Below are 23,366 nucleotides of genomic sequence, written 5' to 3' on the forward strand. Positions count from 1 at the left end.
TGTTTCATAAATTTTCTTTTCAGATGCACCAAATAACATGATCCATTAATTAAAACTCAGGCAGTCGCAGTTAATTCCTGACAACTGAAAAAGATGCAATTTGAAAACACTCCTAAAGAGCAGTAAATCACTTCCAATCTGCTTTGTGTGAGCTGCATTTGAAAGAGGATGGGGCGTGCTGGGGTTTGGGTAGGGCTGGGAGTCAGAGCAGAACCCTGGTCTGGGTCTGCCAGTGACTGGGTGGAGACCTTGAGCAAACTCTTTTATTCTTTCCTGCCTTTAACTCTGTCTAATCCATTCTGATTTTTTTATAACCAGGGCAGAGACAATCTTCCCATACCAAGGAGAAGGGGGAAGGCATGTAGGGATTCCCAGGCTGGGGAGGAGAGGGAGGTCAAGAGGCAGCCTCTGCCAGCCCCAGCTGTTTGGCACTGACCTATGCAGCTGCCTGCAGGTGCAGCAGCAAGTCTGTGCTCCTGCAGGGAACTAAGAGGCCTCTGAAAGAGGCCAGCCACCCCAGAGGGTTGTGTGGGACTGACTGATTTTGTGGAGGAGTCAATATGAGGAGTGCTTATGAAATTCTGCCAAAATAAGCAATGGGAAATAATGAACCAACTGAAAAACACTTCATAAAGGACACATTCCTGTACTTTGCAGGCATTAATCAGCATCAGTGGTGATGGGAAGTCCAGGAGATAATACAGATATGAAAATACTGTTGTACAGACGTTGTAACACATTCACCTGCTTATCTTAGTAAGTCTTAAAGCTTCTCATGTCTGGGAATCCGATTCACTGCACAATGACAAATGACACAAAATTGACATGTACAGGCAAGAACACACAGGCAAAGCAGAGAGAACAGAAACTTCCAAGGATCTCCAAAGCAAAGACACCTGAAGAGCTCCTGAACTGAAGGACCCAGAGAAGCATCATCTCTAACTGGCAATGAGAGGGGTAATAATCCTTCTGAAAACAATTACTTTTAAGAAAGTAAACTGAAGGCATATCAAATCACTTGTGATTTCTGAAAATCTCACTGTAGCATTATTGAGCTGTTCTTTACAGCCCAATAACACTATTCCTGTAAAATCTAGCAGCCCAAATGATTTAATAGCAGAGTAGCAACAACAAAATTCCTCATTGTAGCTGTGTAATGGGTGCATGTTTGGTTATGAGCCTTTGTGTCTCTTGCTGCACATAGACACCAGATCTACACGGTGAGGCACCCTGGAAAACTGGACACACCAACAGCACCCCTGCTCTATGCAAAATATCTGCAGATACCTCTGTCTGCCATGACAGCAACAATACAACCTCAGGAAGCCTCAGCTGCCATCCATGTAGGCAGACTAGAAGAAAAAGTTAAAAAAGAGAAAGAAGCATCATTAGAGAAACCACAGCAGCCTAGAAGGCTGTTATTTAATTGATGTCATAACCCAGGAGAGTGTATGATCCTCTCTACACTGTGGTCATGTCACAGAGTGCTCTCTACATAGACTTTGAAACTGCAGCTGCTTTTTATAACAAGATCAGCTAAAACCATCTGAAAGTTAAATCGACACAAATACTTTGTAATACTTATCTGTGGCTGAAGTGAATCCCACACCCAGAAAGACATGACTTTGAATTTTAATTTTCAAATTTCTAGGTCTTGATTGCAGAATACTGCTTTTTCTACCCCCACATCTAGCATTTGCAGAACTTAATGAACAATGTCTCTAGCATTCAGAATTAGCAAAATACAGCTTAATCTCCTTCTGTGTGCCAAACTTTGGCATTCCCTTGCTGTAGAAAGTGAGCACACTGGTTCTCAACAAATAGTTTCTTAGGCAAGATGAAAGAATTCATTAGTTTTCTATTTCTCATACCTTTCACTTCCTTCCCTATTCCAGACAAACTGAGCACCCAAATTTCCTATTTCTACTAATAATGGTGCTATAAAATTTCTGCTGGCAAATGTTATTATTCCAGCTGAGAAATTTACTCTAATAGCTGAGAAAAAAATCCTGCAGCTACCTCCGTGGTCTGTGCATCAGCCAGTAGAGGGTGCAGGCATTGTGGCTGCATTCCCCACACGCCTGAGCCGGCCACTGCTGCTGCTTCAGCTTCTTTCTAAGGTGGGCAAATATAATAAAGCACCTAACGTTGTGTTATGGGTCAGTTCAATGTTAAATAATGTGTACAAATTGAAAGGCACCTGTTTTTCTCAGCTTTTCGTTTTCTCTATTCACAGCTGTTCTCAGTGTTTACAGTGATGATGGGCTTGTGCTGCACACGTGAAATTCAGACTGCAAGAGAGGTTTGCAAGCTTACACTGCAAACCTGAGAGACGTCTCTGTGTGACATTTTCATAGTCACGGGATTAAAAAAGGGGGATTTCCTATCAATAAAAAGGTTTATTTCTATTATTCAGCCTTCAATCAAACACACTTCCACTGAAATAAACCAAAAGTGTTTCTCTGACTCTGGGAATATTAGCTTGGAAAGGTGATGTCAGGTAGAGAGGGGTTAAGAGGTATTTGTGTGCAGAGGGATGTTGCAGCAGCCCTTGTTAAAGGGGGAATTATCCCAAGGCACCGTTTTCCGCCTTCCACAGCCACAGTCCTGGATGATGGGGCCCTTGATGGGCAGCCACAGTTCCACAGCACTTTTCAGCCCAGGTTTGTCCATATTTTGCAGCGAGGCTGGCACAGATTGAGTCAGACCATACCTGTAGGAGACCATGAACACATCTGCTACAGTCCAGCGTTTCACATCTGCAATTCCACTGGCAGTGCCTGCTCTACCCAACTGTCTTGGAGTCTGCTAAGGCCAAAATAAAACACTGGGATTTAGGGGGGATTTAGGCCACAGGAACCTAAGCCCAGTGCTTCAGTCAGCCTAAAACTCTATTAGAGTCAGCTCAGCACCAGCAGAATAAATGAAAACACAATGTAGAACTTGGCAATACTGAATCATAGAGGTGAACAGCTATCAAGGAATGATCACAGTGCAATAATCACAAGATACAGACCATGAAAGGGTTTGTGGCAGGTGAAAACAAACACATTTACACCACATCGAGCTAAAATTTGAGTCTAAAATGAAGGATATACTTTTATTTTGAGCAAGAATTTGTTGATCTAAAGGCCAAAACAAACATTCTTGTCTCTTCAGTGCATGCTAAACAACTGACAACATCTTTCAGCATTGTCTGAGGTTTGATTGCAGGTTACCTTTCAAAGATTAGACAAGATAAAGCACCTTGCATTCACACACCTATCTGACAAAATGACATCTCAGAGTGGCTTGATAAAATATGATGGTAAATTTTACAGGTCAATAATCTCTGCCTGGTAGGAGCAAAATCAGCATTGTCCACTCCTTTCCTACAGAGCTATCAGTGGTGGAAACAACCAGCAACATCCCAAATGAAATGTCTCAAATCTCAGTACAGTCCCTGCAGCCATCCAGTTCATCAAAGTAAGAAACAAGCTGAGGAGAGCTCATGTTCAATGATGCTCTGAGGGAAAATGACTGTCTGGCATCAGCACTGCAAGTAGGATGTGGCTGACTGATGATTTCGGATTGGTTTTTTGGAAAATACTGGGTAAATTGAGTAATTTGAACCAATCATGGAATATATGGTGCAACGCCACATTCTTCTGCCCTGCAGTCTCCCTTCTGGGAAATCTGGAGTGGTGGGGAGTACATTTATCAAGAAAATAATGACCCCAAACAGACTCCTTGAAGCCTAAGGTGGTTTTTTTTATAAGAGGGCTCTAGGGAACTAATTAGGAGGAAATAGCTCCTCAATGTCCTGAATGAACTCCCACTGAGAAAATAAACAATTTACTGATTCATGCAACTCCAGACATCCAAAGATAGTCATCTTTATGACATGTTTTTTGCAAATATGGAACATAGAATGGCATGCAGAGGCAGTGTTTGATAATGAAAGAAAGGTATATATTCAGGGACACACCCTTGTCATCATTATTTGAATTTTTATCTTTGAATTTGCCATTAAGGTATTCCAAAGAGGTGTGTAGTATATTATACAAAAATTAAGTTAAAAAGATGAGGTTACTTTCTACCTATTTTTATATCCTTTAACCAATTTCCTTGCCCTGCTATGTTCCATTCATTCTTTGGAAAATAGGAGGCGCAGGAGTTTTGGGCAGCAAAAGCTCTAGAAACAGCTTTGAAAACACACAGTTTTGCAAATATTGAATCTTTTGGGCTTGTCCCCAGAAGAGAAGGCCAAGCATTTTGATCAAGAAAGGAAAAAAGTCCTGAGAATGGAAAACAGCAGCAGTCCATGTATTCCAAAGCTACAGACACCCAGGAGTAACGTGGAGCATCAGAGGGAGGGCTGGCAAGAACGAAGGGCAGCACGTTAATATTTAGACTGAGCATCAGCAGAAACGTCCTGTCAGTGTGATGTGTGAAATTATCCTAAGGGAAGCAGCTGAAGCTTGTTGCTGACAACAATCACTTTTCAGCATTTCAGGCTGGCAGCTCTGTTTCTACACCAAACATTCTCATCAGTCCTTTTGTTTTCTGGTAAACAAAAGATAAATGTATATAGTTGATATCATCAGCAGTGGACCCATATGAATAGGTTGGTGTTGTGAGAAGCTGTAATGGAAAGCTTGAGCCTGGTGGAAAAAGTGAGCAGGGGCCCCCAACATAAAAAGGACATGGACCTGTTGGAGTGAGGCCAGAGGAAGACACAAAGATGCACCGAGGGCTGGAAACCCTCTGCTCTGGAGCCAAGCTGGGACAGCTGGGAGTGTTCACCTGGAGAAGAGAAGGCTCCAGGGAGACATTAAAGCTCTTCCCAGCGCCTAAAGGAGCTACAAAAGAGCTGGAGAGGAACTATGAACAAGGGCATGGAGTAATAGGACAAGAGGGAATGGCCTTAAACTGATAGAGAGCAGGTTTATATTAGAGATAAGGAAGAAATTCTTTACTGAGAGGGTGGTGAGGTGCTGGAATATGTTGCTTAAAGAAGCCCAAGGTCAGGTTGGAAGGGTCTTCGAGCAACATCTTTGTGCTTGGGACCCGTGAATAAAACTGTGGGTCAAAATTATTTGAGATCTACAAAATGTTGTTCATCAAATCAATGTCAGAATAAATTGTATCTGGCTTCTAAAAGAATTTTGCTAGAAGGAAAATTTAGAGAGTTCATTCTGCCTAGATATCACCCAAAAGAAGATTTATGTATTATAAGGTTTATGTCATTGTATATCGGTGAAACGTGATTGCATACAACTTCCAATTTCACCCTCCTTTCTGGCCAGTTCTCAGAAAAAGGCATCCAAACCAGCAGTCATTTATCCTTGATTTAAGCACAATTTGATGCCTGCTTAATATACACACAAGTAATAATTCAAGACAGCACAAAGTGTGCATTTGACAGGCTTCCAAAAGACACCAATGCATTTAAACATTTTTGCATTTACAGGCATAAATTCACGGGTCTCTCTCACAGGAGATGACTTGAAAAATTCTGTGCACTAATATGTTCTCTACAGAGTACTCATTTGTTCACTGTTTTAGCTGCATGTTCTTCATGCTTTATTTCCTGTAATGCTTACAGGATTGTGATATTCAGAGACCCCATTACTATTTACCCATACACCACCATCACCACTCAAAACACCCAAAAAATGGGGATTTGCAGGATTTTTCCACTGCACAGATTGTAATGATTATAACAGTCTACAGAAACTCTCTATAAAATATGACTGACAAAACTATGCCCTAGAGAGCAATGGTTAAATAATAATATACATACATAATGTCATTGTTATATTGATTTATACAGATGTGACATTACCTACACTTTATGTGAAAGAAAAAAGACAGTTAATAAAAGGAAAAACAAGTCATATAACTTATTCAATCAAGAAAAAAAACTTAAACCAATATTAAACAACATATATACATTATTCTCCATCTCACACCTGCCTTCTGAAACATCCCCAAAGCAAGTGTTTTACAAATAAAAGAGCAAACCAGCTCCTAGATCAAACTTCTTGCTATTCACAGCATGTTTGATCAGACTTGGCCAGAAAAAAGATTTCTCTAAACAAATCCCTCTAAATGAAACATCTTTTCCCCCCAAACCCATCAGCTCATTATTGGTTCTTTAGGAAACTGTGCACCATTAAGAGTGAAGGGTCTGCTCAAGTTATTCATGAACTTGTTGCTGAAGGAGGATTAAAACATATCTTAGCCTACACTGGAAGATTTTGAAGGTACATAGATTTACCATCTGCAGAAAAAAAAAGGTAGCAACACACTCCTGTACACAGACCTTGCTAAATTCATAATAAAATTCTTGAGTGCAAAAAAACCCACAAAACCAAGTAAAAGGCACTCTGACCAATCATTATTGCAGTCAACATATGTTTCTGAAATTGTTTTTTGACTCAAATAAAACTGAGGCCAGAGGACACCTGGAGGCCTCTGGCTCCTAATGAAAGAAACACACCTACTGAGACAAGATCAGATTTTTGTGTCATTTTTTTTCTGTTAAAATACAGATGGTGTTTCCAATGCTTCACAGCCCAAACTTCTCCCCTTCAGCTCTGTTGTGATGAAATGACCAGACTGAAAAAAGGCTCTTGCTCAGATTAAACCCCAATGTCTTCAGGGATTCCCTAACCCATCTAAAACACAGGTCTCTACAGAGGATACTTGGTTCAAAAGGACAGAAAATTAAAATATTAAGGGAAATATAATGGAAGATATAAATCCTTACCCTCATCCAGATTTAATATTTGACTGTTCCAATGACATAATTGTGTAAAGCAAGCAAAATGGGATGAAGACAGAATGGTAAACTCAGAGGAGAAAGTTACAGCAGGGTTTTTTCTGCACTCCTTTTTATGTAAAATGTAAATAATTTAGAACCTGTGTACCAAATTTGCACCTCATTTTCTGCTGTAAGTTATTATGTGTACAAGATAATTTTTTATGCTGTATCAATTTTTAAATAGACTAAATTCCTCAGATTACACAACATACCAAAAATAAAACACCAGCTTCATGAAAGCCAGTGGCCTTAATGCAATAAAAACAGGCAGATAAAGTGAAACTTGGCAGCTAAATAATACATTAAGATCAAACATACCAAAAGAAGCAAAGTATTTACAATGTTGGGATGCTATATCTTAATACATATTTATTCAGTATATCTACAGTATGGAATGGAGCATAGAAGCCAACAAGAAAAAGTCTAAGTCAGTGAGGAGAGGCAATAAATGCCTTCTCCTGGCAGCTGGATGCTTGGAATGATCTAAGCTAACTGCTAAAAACACTGAGTGAATCAAGAAACAGAGAACTTTGCAGTGAGCAGGAAGACAGACACCAAATGACTGTCAGACGTTGTGACAGAAATCTGAAACACTTTGCACAGTATCTGAATCCCAGCCTGACTTCAGGATCCAGGCACAGTCACCCCTCTGCAGTGTCTCCCACGGACAAGGTCACAAGCATTTGGCAAATGAAGGTGGCCTCTGACTGCACCGAGTGTGGTGGAGGGGCCAAGGCCTCCTGTCCCTGACAAACCCGACAGCCAAACCAAGAGAGAAAAAATACTCCCTTTCTTCTAGCTTTAAATCCACCTAGGGAGGCAGCATGGATGGTGATAGAGCCAGGAAAGGGCATATAAATACTTCAGGACAGCTTCCACTCAGAGCCCGCAGGACTTTATTTTAATAGTTCCACAAGTACAAAAACCAGCTGATAGTCTCCTTTGAAAGCTGCTGTGTGCCACTGACAGCTGAGATGATTTACAGGAGCCATCAGAAACTTCAGCCTGCTCCTCTCAACAGTTCATTTTAATTCAAGAAAACAAAGTAAAATGGGCGCACATTAGGCTCTCCTGCTGTCTTAAATCATGAAATAATTGTGTTGAAATTCATCATGACCTTGTGTTGTGCTTCTCTAAATATCTCAGAATTATTCTTCTAAAGTAAACCAAATCAAAGAAACCTATGCTGCCAAATAAAAAGAGCCTAATATTGATAACAAGCTTTCTTTTCCACCAACAGCCAGACCATTACCACTCCCAGGCTGACAATGCCTGTAAATTAAAATATCCAGTGACATTTAAGCAAGTGGAGACTTGACAGAAATTCCCATCAAGCCCTCCTTGCAAGGTTAAGAGAAGACCTTCAAAAGAAAAGGAATTTGATTGGTGATACATTTCCCAGGTCGAGAGGGGCTTCATATTGTGCCCTAATGTATTGCTTCATTATATCATTTATATGCTTCAGCTCTAGCATCAGTCATCACTAACGACCCAGGCCACCCTCATCCTTCACACAGCACTCATCAGAACTGGCTGCTCTCAACATCTTTGTCCCTTTTTGACCAAGGTACTGGTTGCCATCTAAATTCATTATCATCAACACATGACAGCTACAGAATTAGCTGCAGAAAAGGAAGATTAGATTCCCAAAAGCAGAATTCTGGTCCTTTCAGCGGGGAGCTGAGCAGTGCCACTACCAGATTGCAGAGGTCCTCACCTCTCAGGCTGTGCTGCTGGTTATGAGCAGCTGCTCTGAAGCTCCACCAGTGGAATTGGCTTGCAGCTACCTTTCCCTTTCAATCCAAAATGCAAGAAAACTTCTTTAGTGTTCTCCATCTGCAAGCGTGTCACTGCTTTACTCTGCAGAAGAATAAAGGCCTTGTGCTGCTACTAACACAGGTCTTTGCAGGGATAGAGGGGCTTAGAGAGGTCTCTGCTTCCTCCTTTCAGCACAGTGTGCCCTTTCAGGAGTGCTTTTGAATCCTCCGTGGGACCTCCACCTCAAAGTTGCCAAAACAAACCCTCTTCTGCCTCTTCCAAGCCTTTTCCTCCTAGCTACAGTTTTATCACAAAATGGTCCAAATAATGGAATAATCCAAAACTGAAAGGACATCTTAAATCCTCCCTTCAGTCTTGCTGCTCCATCCCAAAGGAGGAGACAGCTATTCCTCAGCAATGTTTGCCAAGCCAAATGCGCTTTGTATTGCCAGTACCTGTCCTGTGCTTCAATCCAAAGAGTAATGCCACCATTCCGGAGCAATTGACACAATCCGGAACAGCCGGTCATTATAAATCACAATGTCCTAATGAAGGATAAAAAGAAAAGGAACATTTATGTGGCAGACATATTTCACAGCACATTTACACTGGCATTTTTCAAGAGCTGAAAAGGTATATGGACAGGGGGTGAGAAAGGAGAAGTGAAATAAAGAACTATGATATACTCACAGGATGTCTGTTCTGAGCACAGACAATTTTCTGAAAACTTTTTAAAGGTCATGGTTGCTAGAATTTACACTGAAAACTTGAAGTTTTTTTCCCTTCACTTTGCTGATCTTAATATGTCCTTCTCCTTTGTGATTTCATGCCATGCCAAAGCTAGTTACTAACTTTCTTAGGCTTGTTGTTACTATTCAAGGAGTATTATATTTATGATGCACTATATTACTGTAATAATTAATAACAATTTACTTCAGAGTTTTCATTAGTGTGATCACTGACTTGAAATGCAGTGCAGAACACAACAAAATAATAATATTAATAATAGAGATACAAACAAGAGATGCAACTGTCTGTATACTTCAAGGAAGTGGCACCTCTTTTAAGGAGAACTTGCTGGTTTTTAGCAGTATTTAACCAGCATGAAAGGAAACCTCCTGTGAGCATGTGAGCTTTGATGTCTGAAGAATTTTTATTGCCATGTAATTGTTTTAGTTCATTTCTCCTGTGCCATTCTGAAGGCTTCATTGTCACTAGTATTCCAGATAAAATTCAATAATTGAGATCCTTAATTTTTAATCTGCCTGCTTGACCTTGATACCTTTAACTGGCAGAGAACCCCCACGTCAGACATCACGGCGACAGAAAAATGCCATACAGCACTTAATGCTCCTTGTTAGGCTTCAAACATCTTACTTTTCTTCTCCTCTTTTTTTCTTTCTTCCTTTTTTTTGTCTCCACGAGGGATTGCTCACACAGCTGGTGAGGGATGAGCAGGTTAATGACAGGACCATAAAATAAAACTCCACTTAAAGTCAGAGTGAGCATAGCAGCAAGTACCAGGATCTCCTGAAAACCTAAATGAGTCTGCCAAAATGGTTACATATGTAGCAGGAGCCGCAAGTAAATGCAAGTCTATGGTCCTAAAGAGTAAGCATAATCACTATTTTATCTCCATTTAAGTGATACATTAGGACAGAAGGAACACAACTGCATTCCTTGCTGCACAAACAGATATTTTAACAGTGGTAGCATTTTATGCAAACTACCTATTAAGCTACTAAGAAAGCGCCAAAAAAACGTAGCAAAGTAATTAAATAATGGACAAGGCCTGAGGTTTATTATAAACCTTCCAAACCATAAAAGCAATGCCAAAAGATAGTATAAATTTTGTATTGTTTGAATGGACTCTTGGAGTCCTGGACTCTAATCTACTCTTTATTACTCATCCACAAAACATCTAGCAATTTTTATTACAAGTCCCATCCATTACAGTATTAAACTTAAATTCAATATACACTGCAAGGTCGTGATCCTGTTGGTGATGAAAAGCTGTGCCTTGTAGAGCCTGCTTCATTTAAGGCTTAGATCTCTTGACCTATTAAAAAAAAAATGAGCCTCACAAAAGGCAGACTCCGATGTCAGAAGGAGTCGGCTCTGCATCCAAGTGGAAAGTTTACTTAGTATCTCCAAAAGATTTAATGGCATGCCAGGCCCGATTTATAAAGCCCTTCTGATGTTCATGTTCTGGAAGAAAACCCCTCTGGTTATCTGATGTCGAAGTTGAAATTAGTCCTTTGGATCAAATAACCACAACAAATAACAATTTAAGCCAACTGAATGTGCGTTTTACCTGCCCCTGGCTACAGTGAGTCCATAATCTTTGGAATCACTTCCATTTTACTCAATATTTGCTAAGTTGTACGTTAGACTTTGCAGTACTGCACCAGCAAATGTAATATCATGAGTAATGCTGGTTTGCAAAAGGTAAATAGCACATTCTGGTCTGAATATATACTAAGGATGAAGTCAGAGTGACATAGTCCAACCTGTGACATTACTGAATTACAGAGGATCTTATATTCTTAATATTTGGAAACAGGTGCTTACACTGGAAAAAGAAAACCCAATTGTTAAAACATTTTCACATCTTTATCACCTTTTCCTTGCTTCATTATTTTCCTTGCTCCCATCTTATTACCTCTTTAGCATCTGAAATTGAGTGATTGCTTCATCTTGGGAGCAGTGTGATACTTTATATTGTTGACATTTTGATTCTGGAGCACGCAGCCAGGATTTGTCAAACAAACAACGTAAAGCATGAGTTCTTGATGTGGTAGGTCAATTAATACTAATTGTAGCACTCCTGTTATCTCACTGCCCTTGTCTCTTGCCACAAACTGTCCAGATAAGGACTTCTGCGAGATAACAAACCCAGACCAGATACATCACCCATCCCAAGGTAGAAAACTGCACAAAACCTGTCTACTTATTGCTTAGCAACAGCATAGCATTGCCTTAGTATCCTGATTTGCCAAGGCAGTTATTTTGCAGAATCATAAAATTGTTTAGGTTGGAAAAGACCTCCAAGACTGCCAGCTCCAACTTCCAACCCAGCACTGCCACACCCACCACGAAACCATGCCCCCAAGTGCCACATCTACTTTTAAATACCACCAGGGGTGGACTCCATCATTCCACCAGCCTGTTCCAAAGCTTGCAAGCCCATTCAGTGAAGTTTTTCATGGTATCCCATCTAAACACACACCCACCCACTGGAGCAACTTGAGGCCATCTCCTCTTACTCTGTAACTTGTTACCTGGGAGAAGAGACCAACACCCCCTGCCTACACCTTCTTTCAGGTAGTTGCAGAGAGCAATAAACTCTCCTCCACAAGCTTCCTTTTGTCCAAGCTCAGGAATGCATGAGGATAAATAAAAAAACATCTCTATGATATTTTTATTTTCTGTCTGCACATGAAGATGATCTTTTCCTTTTCCACCCAGAACTCTCCTCATGGAGGTACTGAATTGGTCTAGTAAAAGTCTTTCTTCCATCTCCAAAACTCGTGAGACGGGATCAGTTGTACCTTCATATTTAGGGACATATTTACTGTTAGCCACACAATTTTGACCTCTCTGGTATGAAGAATTACTTTCAAGTCAGTTTTCTGTAGCAAAATACCTGCTTGTGAATGGTTGCCAGGAATAAGGTTTCCTAGTCTGGCCTAATGAACTGACCCAGAATAGAGGAAAAAAGAACTGGGTTTCTAGCAAGGGTGCTGGGATTTGTAAACCATGCTGGGAATGCAAGGATACTGTGGCAAAAACACAGCCATTGCTGACTACCTTGTTCCCACTGTGAAAACAATGGTAGAGGCCATCCCAGAAATTTAAACAGTGAGTGCAGGATGAAGAGTGGAAGACATATTTCATAAATGGAGACTAAAAGAAAAAAAAAAATTTCAAACACTTAGAGACTTCTTGTGTCACTCCCATTGTTAGGGATGGGAGCTGAGCCAAAGTGGTTATACTTAAAGGGAAGAGACAGTTTGGAACTGTTAAATGGAAATATTTTGTACAAAACGTGTAATTAAATTGTGGAACACTCTTTCATTGTAAAATACTTTGCCTAACAGCTTCGGAGGATGTAAAAAATACATAGATTTTGTAGACATAGGGACACATGCAATATATCATAACAATTACTCTAAAAGAGTGTATTACTCCCTATTTGTAACACAGAAAAAATACATCTTCCTATTCAAGATACAGTGCTATCAACCACTGGGGTAAATATTAAAAGTGCTCCCTAGAAGTACATGTCTATAACTGGCAAAGCAAACAAGAAACTATGAAAAAAAACCAATTTTCACACTTCAAGGAATGGTGTAACACTGATCCTTAAATGCAGAGCTGAGCCTCATGTCCTCATTAAAAAGATGTGTTTTCTACAGACAGACAAGGAAATTGAGTAAAGCACATACAAGTTAATTCACAGTTCATTGATGGAACTCTTGATCTACTGAGGGTCAAGTGATTAAATCATTGACCACCTCAGCCATTAGTGAGCAAAGCCATGTCACTTGCAGATGGTTTATAGCTGAGGTGACATTACAGGAATGAGCAGGTGGACAGGTGATGAGCACTGATTATGCTTTCTATCCACAGAAATAGGTGAGGGGGAAAAAATAATAAAAATCCCCAGGCAATAACTTAGAACAATTATTTGGCAGCACAGAATATTTTGAAGACACCAGAAAAATACGAAGTGTAGGAAGGCAAGAAAAGGTTGATTCCTCATTACAGAAAGAAGGCAAAGCTTGCCCTTCTCTCATACCAGCAGGAGCTTAGTGACACCTCATTATTTTGGAAGTTACTACTACAAACAGCTCTACCAAACATCGAGTGACTGAAGCACCTGCTTCCCCTTTTACCTTTGTCTCTGAAAAGCATCGAGCTTAACATTATTCTCTTTAGAGTTAGGTTGGCCTTTTTTGTCTTGTCTCATACCAAAATATTCATTTTTGAGGGGAAAATCCCTCAAAATAGCATATCTGAAAGAATAATAGCACCAGCAACCATCAAACTGCAGTAATACAAACGTTCACTGAGCAAAACAGTAGGTCTGTCTCAGGAATTAGAGCTGTTAACATTGCTCTGCAAAGACATCAAAGCTTCTAATTTAATGGTTACTGAGGGGTCTTGTTCTCAAACTTTCATTACATTTCACAAAAGAAGTTAAAATTATTCTTCCTTTCACTCAGCACATGATACTTTACAAAAATAAACAGTAAAATTCAAGTAATCTCTGAAGAGATTTTGGATACAAATCTCTGAACACACTCAGTGGCCTTTCAGGAACGTGCAGCAGACCAGAGGAAAACACAGATCATCGGTGACAACAGTGTAAATTTTACCTCTCTCTGCTGAAAGACATAACATTGGCTGTAAAAATGAATCATTAAGATCCCCCAGAACCTCAAGAGCAAGAAGGAGGTTTGAAATGTGGGAAAGAAATGACAGTGTTATTACTTGAGTTGTACTTCCTACTTGCTAGAACTTTTTTTTTTTTTTAATTATCTACAACTAAACTAGATATGATTCTGAGAGTTAGGAGAAACTCAGCACTGTTCTATTTTCTGTGGCCAGAAACTGTGGAAAAATATTCCTAGATGAGAGTAGGCTGCTTGCACATCAAGTTGGGAATAATCCATACTCACTCTGCACTAACAAAATACTCCTACATTAGTGGCTAATCTAATCCCAACAGATGTATGAAAACTCTCCTACTATGATGAGTGAACTCTGATTTCAATTTTTAAAAAAAATATCTACTTACTGTTGTACTGTGCCTTTTATTTATAGATACCAGGATTTAAAATTACCTGGAATTACCTTAGGTGGCTATGGCACTTTCAGCATGCAACAAATATTATTTCCTGATTTAAGACACAGGGAAAGCCTAATATGCAAACTTTACTTTGGTTTTTGAATAAAAATAGTTGAGAAGAGATAGCATTTCCTTGAAGGCTCTTGTGGATTCATAAAGCAACCCATATCTGCCTACCTAAAATATTCATTAGATCGTGCTAAAAAAAAGGGGGGGAAATAATGGGCTTTACAAAGGGTATATTTTGTAGAAGTAAGTATGAGAAAATTGATGTGAATTAAATAGAGTCCAGAAAATCAAGTGTAGCAAAGGAAGGACTGGCTATGCTTGTTCCAATAAAACATTTACAGAATGTGTCACAAATGGGAACCGGAGCTGGTGTGCAGAAGCAAAGGATGGGGAAAATAGCATCAAGGATAAAATGATGGTGTTAAAAGTTAGAAAGCATCTGGAATACAGAAGGATTATATAAATTATAACAAGAGCCTGAGGCAATCAAAAATACTTGAGAAAGCCAAATTGAAAAATGAGCATCAAATAGTGCAAAGCATCTCAACTAATACCAAAAGATATTTTAAGCATAATTATACACCCAGCAACTGACAGGCAAGGAAAGTGATGGAGTGTAAAGGAGCAGGAATGCTATACAGCAATTATCTCTGTACCTATCTCTAAAACTGAAGAGGGCAGACAGTTGCCTAAGACTCAACACACAGAAGTGGTGGTGAGGAATTAAAAGAAAAGGTGATGATACCCAAACTGTCAATTAACTGGATTGTTGTTCTTAAAAGCCATAAGAGACCAGAGCTGAACAATGCTCATCTAAAAGTACTACATGAAGTAAGCACAGAAATTGAAGAAGGTGTAATGAAAATTTATATTTAGTACCATCATTTCAGGAGACTGGCATGGGGCCAAGCAGACACACAGCAAGAAATTACCAGTCAGTTCATTTCCCATTAGTTGTCGAGCAAGTCTTAGACAACCATTAAAAGGATCACACTGGGGCCGGGGAGGAGGGGAACATGAAAATTCAGAGCATAATCAAGGACAGCTAATATTGTTTCAGGTCATGCCTCAGTAACTCAGGTTTCAATGAGCCTGTTACTGCCTAGCCTGGCAAAGGGGTGCAGTAAATGTCAAAGATGTTACTTATTTAGATTGTCAGAAAACATTTGACAAAGCTCCACCTCGAGGAGGAACTTACCAGAGTTATAAACCAACAGACAATAAGCTCTAATGTGTCAGCAAGTTCTAAAATGTTGTTATTAAGCATGCAGTGCCACTGTAGAGTTCAAGGTGTTAGGAACCAATGTAAAAGCAGGCAAAGAAAAATCAACACTATCCCAGGCGTGACTAAAGGAAAGGTTATGGATCAGATATGGTTCACAAGAGTGAAGAGCTCTTCTGAAGTCACCCTCCAGGGGAATTTAGATCCAGGGTAATTAGAGCTGCATCATCTTGACAAGTGGATCCAATTAGTTACAACCAGGATGCAGAGGTGAAAAGAGGATACTGGGGTCCTGGAGGGAAGTAATTCGGGTTGTTTTCCACTGGTCTTGCATTACCTGCAAGAATCCAGACCTGCCCTTTACACACGGATAGAGACATCTGGACATTCTTCCAGCACAACCATTGGCACACGAGCTCCTGTCTTGCAGGAAAGTTTGGACAGGTGCCCTTCTTGATGATGGAATAATGGCTTTTTCCTGTTCTGCAGGACAAACCCTTTTTTAGGCTGCAGTAAATGAGGACTGTTTGTACCTTTGAGTGCTGCTGACACCTGTTAGCTCCCTACCCCTTTGTGCTGCATTGTTGCAGGCATCCAGAAATGGATTTCAAACACTTACCTAGGAAAACCTATTTTTCTCCATCACAAAAGGCTTTTATACATGACTATCTGCACGATCACAATGATTAAATATGTTTAAATCCCTTTCCTGAGTTTATCAAAGCCCTGGAAAGGCAAATCTTGCAGGAGCACATTGACATGCCTCCTGCCTTGCTCAGAAGCCTCTCCTGGGGCTGTGCACGGTGGCATTTTAGCTGTGCTCTCGCTTGTCTCATCAGGGGCAGCTTAAAAGGCAGCATGTTTTATTCCTTATTCCCACACACAATCTCTGTGGCTGCAGTTGGGAAGCTGTGGGGTGAGGGAGCAGGAGCACCCTGTGAGTCCCTGTGCTCTGCAGAAGGGATGGCAGCACAGCAGCAAAGCAAACACAAAAACAGGGGAGAGAGAAAACCACATCTCCCTCCCCGAGCCCTCCCTGCAGTGAGAGCTGGCTGTGTGTGACAGGCCTCCTGGCACTCCTGTCCTCCCTGCCCTCCTGCTCAAACCCTGCACAGGGCCACTGTGCCCAGCTGAGCTGTGTGACAGGGCTACAGGGAGGAGAGGGAGGGAGGGATTGGCAGCGGGCATCAGCCAGCCCGTGGGAAGAAGAGGGGAAGGAGGGAGACACACTGAGCTGGAGACAGCTGGGAGATCCCATGCCTTCAGGGGACGGGCATCAAAGGAGACAGGGGCTAAGCAAGGGAGCTAACAAATAGAACTCCCTCCAGAAAATATTAACAGAAAATGAGAGGGGAAAAGAAGAAAAATAAAGCCTTGGCTTCAGCATCACTATGCATTTGTTTAAAACTTGTGCTGGATCCTTAATTCATGCCAGTGAAATTGCAGTGTCCCTTTTTCATCATGCAGGAAGGTGAGAGATCATTTCAGGTAGTCCTTTGGTCTGTGGTCACCTCCACACAGCAATTTCTGACACTCTTGGGCAAGAACTCTGAGTAAAACAGGAGACTTCCATAGGGTTAGATTATAGCTGCTATCTAGGAGTTAATATTTCTATTAACTGCACTGTGTACATGATCCATATGTGTATGGAAAATGACTAGATATGATCACAGTCACACTGGAATATTGGGAAAATTACTCTGTTTGGAAGGACAGAACTGGGGACAATGGACAGCTATCACCAAAACAGTCCCTAGGATTGTTGCATTATTATGGAGAAACTGTCTTTTTGGAAAGATTTGCAAAATATATGCCAAAAAAACCTGAGGAACACAAAGTTAGCTTCGAAGGAAATTTCAAATATTTCCCCATTGACAAAGGTGGGAGACAAAAATAAGACACAAAATGTTTAATGCATCTAGGATGGCCATATCAACTGGGCTTAGTTTATCTAATTCTTTTGATTTCCACTAAGTAAAGCCATTTACAGAATCCCAGCCTCTTGCTTCATAACTTTAGGTTATACCCTGATTTGATGAGAGGTTTTCCTAAACTTGGCTCAATTGCTAAGAAACTGGGACGTGGAATTTGTAATGAATCAGGTCTGCATTCTGTGCTAAGGTCTTCTGATTTTGTTTTTTATTATTATTTTATTTTTCCTGAAAGGGCAAGTGAATAACTCAAATCCCATGACAGGTTTATTGCAGAAAGAAATGGTAGTATTTGCATCATAAAATTTTTTTCTTGGAATGCGGTAAAGTACTATAGAAGACTATTTAAGTCATTTCTTTGGCTGAATTAAGTAGAGAAAAAGAGCATGTTGATTTATACATGGGCAGGTCTTTTTCCACTACATTTTATTTAGAATAAAGACAAGTGGAAAGGGAGGCCAATAAAACAGTTTTAAAACAAAACAGCCCCCCCTCCCACAACACTTCACAAATTCCAAGATTTGCTTTTCCAAGATATACTCTTTTATCACCAAAGTGCTGTGAAATGGATTGCAGTAATAAAATTACTGCACTGGAATCATCTGGTTTACATAAGAATTCTTAAGCTTTTCTTTGCCTTTACAAAGAATATATGAAAGAAAATTAGGAATTAGCTGCTAGGCTTAAAACATTTGAGTGTGTTAAGAAAAATGCAGATGTGCAATCCTGCAAATGTATGATAATTTAACATAAATAATTCTTGAATTAATCAAAGGATTTACAGGTTTGTCTTATGTTCTTTTTGCTGGCTTTTCTTTTTGAAAGCATGACTCAGAACAATCATCCTACACATCCTGGCACATGGAGCCTTAGGGGTGGGTTTGAGTGCACACAGCTATTTATAGGCAAAATTTCATATGTCTTGGACCTCCTCAAGTCCCCAAATCTAACACATTTTTTACTTAAGTAGCACTCATGGCTCTACAGTCTGGTCGTCATTCTTAGAGCCAAGTGTTGGATAAATCAGAAAAAATCTATTCATTTACACAGGTCTTTAATTGGCCTGAGATGATCTTAAGAAATGAGGGGCACGTCTCTTCTCACTTTGAGCAGAACGTATGGATTCTGAAGTACTGTTAGTCCTTGCCAAATTGTGTGTGTGTGTGTGGCTCAGAGGGAAAGGCAGAAGAGAAGATAGATATTTTTTAATGTTCATAAGATCTGGATGTAATTTTTGACTGTAGGACAAAAGTAGTGCCTCATTCAGCAGGATGACAAAAGGTCATTTGGCACCTGGCATAAAATACACTTCTTGCAAGAACCTGGCATGAACACCAAAGTGATAATGAGTAAAATGTCAACGTCTGTGCAATAAAACCATTGATGCTGAATGTTAAACAATCATAAACAGAATACTAAACCTTCTAAGAACATTATGCCTCTACTGTGAACAGCCAAAAATTAGTCAAACCTAAGGTGACATCTTCTCTGATATTAAGAAAATAAACAAACCTAATGTCCCAAGACCTTTACCATTACCTTTTGTGTCCTAGGACATCAGGTAAACTGTAGGAAACATACACTGCCACTTGTTAATGAATCACATGAGATAAAATGACATCAGTCCAGTTAATGGATAATGTTCCTTGCCAAATCTATGGCTTTAAATTTAATTATAGTTGAGCTTCATCAATCATACAGCAAAAGAACATGGTGAGGAAGACTTGAACTCCAAGATCAGCCCTTAATCAACAGGCATTTGCCTCATCCCCATCTAATACACTTGCCTGCAGAAACCACTTGGTAGAGAAAAGGGAGCTATGATCTGTGAAGCTCTTTTGATTAATAGCTACATTAGGAGAATTCAGCCTTTGCCCTAAATCTATAGCTTTTCACCACAAATACTGATTAAAACACAATGTTTGGGCTCCAACCCAGGAGTTCTCTGATTTTACAATCACTTTATTGCTACTAAACCATGTCTCCGTGGGACAGTCACTTTTGCCTAGGTTTCCCCATCCTTAGAAAAAGTGACTGGTATGGTTCAAGATCTTTCACTGGATTGCAACAATTAACCTTTACATGTTTGGTAGATTAAAGGCTCCTGAGATGAATGGAAAAAGTTCCCATCGTTAGTCTAGATTAGCACTCCATAAGGAAAAATCTCCTGATTGTGAAACATTCTTATTTCTATGTAAAATTCACTGCAAGAAATGTTGGGGTTTTGCCTCCTCCCTTCCTTTATGTAATTGTATGAAAGGAAAAGAAAGAGAAATTTTAAAAGTGAAGTTTAATAATTGTTGCATGTTATAATATAAACACACAAAATATCTCCCAGCAATTTATTGAGTCCAAAATCAGATCATGGGGAGGACAGGTTGTCCTTAGACTGAGGAATTAGACACTACTATTTTTCTAGAAATCTCTTCTCTGATTCAAAAGTGGTCCTGACAGCCATGGTCCTCAAACCTCTCTGAGCATCTCAAGAAGGAAAATGTTCTTCATGCAACCCCAAGCCTCCCTCCTCCCCACTCAACACCCACGGAGGTTCCTACTCCTGCTTCTATCCCCAAATGCATGGAGAGGAAAGAAACAATCTGCAACTTTTGTTTTCAGTAACTACACGTATCCACAGAAATCTACATCTTGCTTACATGCAGGCAAAGCAAAAACACAATCCTGTTTTTAAATACTCAGCCAACATTTCTACTGACCACAGGTACTTGCTCATCAAGCATGGGGTCACAGCAGGAACACTCCAACAGGCAGCCACTCTCAGAAAAATATTTATCTTCTTAGCAGTAGGGTTTTTGATATTACTCCTCTTCTTGTGTGTAATTAAAAGCACATTCTCTTGATTTTTAATAATTACAGGCTAAATTGTGAAGTGTCCACTTCCCCACACTTCGACCACAGGGAAAAAATTAGTGAGAAGAGTGTTTTTGTTTTCAAAAGATATTTGTATTAAACCAGCATGTAACAACAACAAAAATGTGTTCTTTCAAAAAGGCACTTGCTAGGTCATTATGCATTTCTGAAGAAACAGCCATCAACTGGGAGCTAAAAAAGTTTAAACAAGCAGCACTTGTGGATGTCACTTCTGCAGAACTTCATACCAAAGCGAGTGTGTTGTAACTACAACGCTAATTAGTACCTAACATGAATACCATAAATTCAAAAGCGTTAATTAATCCTCACTATTTTTCCTGAAAAATAATGGGCATTAGTCCCTTTAGAGTGAGAGAAACTAAGATTTAACAGCTGTGCTAAGACTAACTCATGACAGACAGGTCTGAGGAGTTCAAAGCAGGCTGGATTCTCAGACCAGCTCTTCTTACTCCCAGTCCCTGGCAAATGGATGACCATGGGTCAGCTGCCTCCCAGTCTCACACTCTAAACAACGTGGGCTTTGCTGTCTGACCCCATTTTGCAGGAATTTTACCAAAATCTCCATCCTTCCCCTGTGCCAAGACATGGGGTTACCCAGAGCCCAACCCTCAGCATATGCTTGCATCCAAATAATCTGAACTAAAGGCAAATTTGTGTTGAGTACAGCCATAGTCAGGGATAAATAACCAGGTATCCAAAATCACAGGTTCAAAAAACCCCAAAAGAGTATCACAGAAAACTCAATGTTAGGACTCAGAGCGACTGCACTGCCTAATACTGTGCTGAATGCACAGTGATGAGCAAGGATGGATCAAACCTCAGATAACTTTTTGTGCAGCCTTATTATGTTTAGAGCAGACAGAGCACACTGAAATTTATTCCAAAAAATATTGTTTTAATCACTAAACCATGTCTTTCTCTGGAATACCAACACATTCAAGAGAGGGGGAAGAAAACCAACAAGCATAATGTAAGCTGCACAAGATCAAAAGAAAGCAAGAGTGCAATTAATTTCATCCATTTTTAGAAGTAATTGTCTTTGCACCTTACCCAAAATTTAATGAGCATTACTTCTCTAGCATGGAAAAAAGCTTTGTTCTTTTGACTTAATTGATTTGTAAACGCAGTAGGAGAAGCGTATCTGAAGTTCAGTAACCCTGATAGTTGAAAGAAATGGAGCATTCAATGGGTGTAGTGCAAAAGACTGCTGCAAACCCTGTAAATGTAACTATGGAATTGATTTCCTGCTCGCTGAAACTCATAGGCAGTATGTGTGTGTTTCACAGTCTCAGTTATGTTCCTTAAACAACCCCTTTTTATAATTACTATTTAAAATATTTTCTATTCCCTCCTTGTGTTGCAGAGCTTTTCATTTTCCAGAACTTCATAGCATATAGTGGTTTCCTGTGACAGAAAATCAGTGAGGACTGAATGGCTGGCAAAAACCATTTCCCACAGAAAGGGAAACTAGCACTTTTTGGGTGACAGAAAATGAAGACTGGGCAGGATTGTATACATTGCATCACAGAGAACTGGTGTAAATGTGGTCAGAGGACTGTGGGTTCAACACACCAGAAACACAGAGGCAAGGCAGCAAAGGAAGGAAAGGAGAGGCTGTGTCTGCTGTCTAAGATGAAGAAAATTATTTCCATTTAATATCTTAAGGTTGGAAGAAGCCTGGTTTACATTTCATTTTTGCCCCTTAAGGGAAGATTTAGCACAGTATTGTTCAGTATGAAAATTCTAGTTACAGCCTAACGAGATTCCTACAAAATATTCTATTAATGCTAAAGGCTCTGTTCTAAGATTGTACTTACATATGTTGCTTATCTTTTTCTCATCAGGGCTCTTTTATGCTCCTGGATGAGTTTCTCAGCTGGATCATTGTAAAGTACACAAATTATGGGATTGCTTACCTGCACTTCTAGGAGATTAACTCACACATTCTACCACCACCCACCTGGAACACAAAACACCTTTGTGAGCCAATGTACAAATCCACTTAATCAGTGACCCAAATGTGAAATTCATTCATGGTGTCACGTATAATACTGGTATAAATATCATCTCCTTGCCTCTCCACTAAATTCTGCAACATCAAAGGCAGCTGATCTTTTGGAATAGTTTCTAGGAGGCCAGGGAATAGCACAACCACCTCATCTTTGCAGAGCTTTCAGCCTGGAGAGGCAGTGTGATACGAGACTTCAATGTGAGCCTCCCGTCCCTGGAGGGAAGTTTGCATTACAACATGCAATGCTTCATTACCACGTGTATCACTGTAATGAGGAGGTACTTATATTACTGAACTTGCATTATACTGAATTATATATGCACCACGCAGATGTGGATTGGAGGACTGCACTGCAGAGTTTAGGTATTATTTCCTTTCCCAATTCACTTTTACCTGTATTTGTACCTCGAGCAGAAGTGAAAATCAATTTTGAATCAATGCTACATAATTTAGGCTACAAGCAGTTCTGTTTCAAAAATTATTACATCTAAATTTCTATGTGATACTATGATTAGCTAAAATATAATGCTAAAATAAAGTGTTAAAATATAAATGTCTGATAACCTATTAAAATCCTTTAAATGTTCATTTAAAACTAGACTGAATCGGTAGTGCCTCACAAATCTTAATGATCTGAAGAATATCTTCTCATTCAGATTAATTCCTTGAATGTTGGAGAAATGGCTATGAGCTGAAAAGCCAGCAGGCTTCCTCTTTCAGTTCATGACAAGAAACCAGGAGGAAAAATATGTCATCTATTAATTCAAAAATTTGGAAGAAGTGGTTCCAGAATATCAAGCAGTTAGGTAGAGTTCCCGCTGTACTCGTGAGGTGTTCAGCCTTTGCACAATTCATTTCCTACCTCTTTAATCTAATTTGGCTCT

At 39.8% G+C, this 23,366-nt stretch overlaps 1 protein-coding gene across 9 annotated transcripts in view; it reads right to left on the reverse strand.

Annotated features, from left to right (window-relative positions):
- NLGN1 (neuroligin 1) overlaps window positions 1-23,366 on the reverse strand; it is a 428,954-nt gene that overhangs the window by 317,789 nt on the left and 87,799 nt on the right. The window contains exon 2 of one of the 9 annotated variants that reach the window (XM_069023944.1): window positions 22,388-22,431. The exons of 6 other annotated variants lie outside the window; for them this stretch is intronic. The gene's annotated coding sequence lies outside the window, so the exon portion shown is untranslated. Of the gene's footprint in view, window positions 1-2,713; window positions 2,806-9,021; window positions 9,112-22,387; window positions 22,432-23,366 lie in introns of all 9 variants that reach the window. 2 more of the 9 variants (XM_069023946.1, XM_069023943.1) reach the window with 2 other exon arrangements.

This window comes from Aphelocoma coerulescens, chromosome 9 (assembly GCF_041296385.1).
Source record: "Aphelocoma coerulescens isolate FSJ_1873_10779 chromosome 9, UR_Acoe_1.0, whole genome shotgun sequence".
NCBI classification, from domain to species: domain Eukaryota; kingdom Metazoa; phylum Chordata; class Aves; order Passeriformes; family Corvidae; genus Aphelocoma; species Aphelocoma coerulescens.